Raw genomic sequence first — 4,067 nt, forward strand, 5'->3', positions numbered from 1 at the left:
GGACCAATTGGCAGCATCAGGATGGATGGTGAAGAGATTGAGATTGTTCATAGCTTTAGTTTGCTTGGCTTCACAGTCAACACTCTTGGCACCAGTAGCCAGGATATTAAAAGGTGTATTGCCATGGGCAAGTCTGCAGTTAGGGACCTCTCCAAAGTACTGAAGAACAGTGGTGTCTCTCTGGAGACTAAGGTGCATCTGATACTGGCCATGGTCTTTGCTATCACTTGTTATGCATCAGAGAGTTGGACAGTAACCAAGGAGGGTGGAAGGAGAATTGATGCCTTTGAGCTGTGGTGCTGGAGAAGAGTGTTGAGAGTACCATGGACTTCTAGAAAAACAAACAGATTCATCCTGGAAAGGGTTAAACCAGGTGGCTCCTTGGAGGCAAGGATTCTGGGGCTTTGTCTGACATATTTTGGACATGTTGTAAAGAGGGTCAGGTCCTTGGAGAGGGACATCATGCTTGGGAGGGTGGAGGGCAGGCACAGGAGGGGAAGACCCTGTATGAGGTGGATTGATTCAGTGACTGGGGTAATCGGGATGAGAGTTGTCAGAGACTGTGAGATTGGCATGGGATAGAGTAGGGTTTAGGGCTGTTGTCCATAGGGTCACTATGAGTTGCAAGAGACTCAATGAGGCACATAACAACAGCAACAATAGCTGTCAAGAACCTCTTTAAAGTGGTAAAGAAGGTGTCAGTTTAAAGACTTAAGATTTAAAAGGGCAATTCAGGAAGACAAAGCAAAGTATTATAAAAAATGTGCAGAGAACCGGAGTCAGAAAATAAAGAAGTATGAAGTTGCTGGGAAAGCTGGCCCCTAACAGAGTTGCTCATGCTTAATCTGTTAAGTTTTTTGTTGTTGTTGTTGTTTTAATGTGCACATTAGGAAACTCTTACAGCCTAGTGGATAATGGTTTGCACTGCCACCCCAAAAAGCTGACAGTTCTAATCCACTTGCTGCTTCTCAGGATAGAGATTCAGTCTTCTCTTATGTGATTTACAGCATAAATGTGCTGGAGGGTCAACTAAGAATCAGTTTTGACTCATCAGCACATCACAAGAAGAGTGTGCACATTTAGTTATCTAATGCATGTTGAATGTGGTTTTCTGTAAAGTGTGAGGAAAAGATCTGGTTTCATTTTTCAACATGTGGAAATCAGTTTTCCCAACATCCTTGGAAAAAACCCCCAGTAAGAAGAAAATAATGACTCAGTGTTGTTTTTTTTAAAAAAAAAAAAATCAGTAAGTGTATGTGTGGTTTTAGACTGTCAATTGTGTTCCATTAATGTGTCTACTGTTAAACCAGTAGGTGTTTTATTATCTTAGATGCTCTTGTAAACAAAATTAGTTCTCAATTTCTTTTTCAGATTTCTCATTGCTGGCCTATAGAAACACACCTAATTTTTGTATGTTTACCTTATGCTCTGCAGTTTCCTAAAAATTCTTGTATTAACTGTTTTTATCTTTCTGATGGCAGGTAGCATAGAGCAGCCTTTCTGCACTCTCAGTTTTTTTTTTTTTGTGAATACAATTTTTAAATGCTTATGATGTCCATTTGCTTTATCTTTTGCTATTTGTGATTTTGTTATCATATCAGATAATCTAGTTAAAAGTTGAGCCTGAAAGCTTTGCCTCTGCGGATTTTTCTGACGATTTTATGGTTTTGGTTTACACATTTTTTCTTTATTCTGTTTTTAATATGTTTTTTATCTGCAGTGTGAGGATTGTTTCATTTTTCTGCATGTGAAAATCCAGTTTTTATACCACCAGTCATTGAAGACTTCTCTTTCCCATAGAATGAATCTAGCACCCCTTTTTAAGAAAAAACCCAATTTTCTAAGATGTGTCTTTATTTCTGGGTTCTCCATCTTGCTCTTTTAATCTGTGTACCTATTGTTAATACCAGTACAAGGCTGTTTTGATTACTGTAGCTATAGATGATGTTTTTTTGTTTGTTTGTTTTGTTTTTTTAAGATGTTTTAAAATCAGGAAGCATGAGCGCTCTTGCCTTGTTCAGCTTATTTAACGTTTTTTTTTAGAGATTCTGGGCCTCTAAAGTTAAGTGTTATGTTTTTTTTCTTTCTATTTCTGTAAAGAACCTCAAGTCATTGAATCTAGATCAAGATCACTTTGGACAGTTTTGGTTTTTTAATTGGATCATTTTTAAAACAGTAGTCAGACAATTGACTCGAGTTACAATAGGACAGTGACAATAGTGACAATTAAGTTTTTAGCATTGAGCTTTTCCTAGGGATTTCAAGAATGTTTATCATGCAAAAAATAAAATATACCCTTAGTTTTTCATACTCAACAACTACTAGTGAGTTAATTTGCCTTTACAAACACATTGACTATCTTTAAAATTATCATTGTAAATTGTTATAGTTTGAAATTCCTCGGGGAGAATTTAAAATATTTTCTTTAATTTCATATATTCAACTATTTTCATACAAATAGCTTAACATTTTATAAGTTAATGTGCTAGGTATATTAATCGTTTGCAAGTAATGTTTCTTACTGAGAGAAATTTTGAGAAAACACCTTGAAATAAAAAAGATCTTTAATATACTAACATGTTATTTCTACAGATGAGTATATTATTAAACACTTGGATAATATCTAGTAGAACACCTTTTGAATGTGCTTGCATGGTGAATTCTGTTTGTTTTTTAAGTGATGCATAGTAAATATTCCACCATGTGAATGTATCACAGTTTCTTTTGCCATTTGCCCACTGATTCACAGATGCATGGGTTTCCAGTTCTTTTTAATTGTAATTAATGTTGCAGAAACATAGGTGTTTTTATGTTAGTTTGTGTTGCTGGTTTTATTTCTTTGGGATATATACCTAGTTTGTATTGCTGATTTTATTGCTTTGGGATATATGTTTGGCAATGAAGTTGCTGGATCAAATGGTATTTCCATTCCCATCTTTCTAAGGCATTGTGAAATACCTAGCTGCCCTCTTTGGGTTATGCTTGTCTATGTGTATGTTGCCTTGCTATTTTTAGGTGTTTGGACAGTTTTGATGTCTTAACAAGCCTTGTAGTCCTCAGACATGGAAGACCTTTCTGTTTATTTAAATATTTTAAACCTTTTTTTTTCTCTTTCTTTCCAGCAATACTTTATTCTTTTCATTGTATGAATCTTTCATGGTCCTGACTATCTTTATACTTAGGTCCTTATTATCTTAGGTGATATTGTCAGTGGAATTTCCCTTTTTCATTTCTCGTTGCCAATTGATTGAAATTCAGCTAGTTTGTTGACTTTGTACCCTGCAGCTTTCTTACAGTCTTTTATTGTTGTACCTTTGAGTTGGAACTGACTCAAAGCTGACGCTCCAATGGGCTTTGAAAGGCAGTAAACTGTACAGGAGCAGATTGCCCATCTTTCTCTCATGGAGCAGCTGGTAAATTTGAACTTCCTGCTTCCAGGTTGGCAGCACAACTCCTTGTCCCTAGGCCGTGAGAGTTCCTTAAATTCTTTTATTATTTATGTACGATTTGTAGAGTCTTAACTTGTTTTATTTAGTTGTCTGCATATACTTTTTTTTTTTTTTTTGCATATACTTTTAAAGATAGTTAAAGGCCTTGGAAATTAAGGGTGGAGAGTTATACATAGAAAAATTTAGTTGTATAAATATTTTTATGAGCGTTGTATCTTTTGAGATATGTTTTTTAAATGCATTTAAAATTTTGCAAAGTAATATATGTAAATAGTTGGGAAAAATAAAGAATGCATATAAACTCACTAGTCCTCTCTCCTTAGTGCCACTCTCCAGGAGGAAAAGTTGACATTTTCTTCCCTGTGGTTGTTTGTTGTTGTTGTTATGTGCCGTCGAGTCGCCTGCGACTCATAGCGACCCTGTGTACAACAGCCCTAAACTCTGCTCTGTCTGTGCCAATCGCACTGTCTCTGACACTCCCATCCCGATTATCCCAGTCACTGAATCAATCCACCTCATAGAGAGCCTTCCTCTCTTGCGCCATCCCTCCACCCTCCCAAGCATGATGTCCCTCTCTAAGGACCGGTCTCTCCTCACAACATGTCCAAAGTAAGTTAG

Source organism: Elephantulus edwardii, unplaced genomic scaffold (assembly GCF_000299155.1).
Source record: "Elephantulus edwardii isolate Elephantulus edwardi_28Jun2011 unplaced genomic scaffold, EleEdw1.0 scaffold00161, whole genome shotgun sequence".
NCBI lineage: Eukaryota > Metazoa > Chordata > Mammalia > Macroscelidea > Macroscelididae > Elephantulus > Elephantulus edwardii.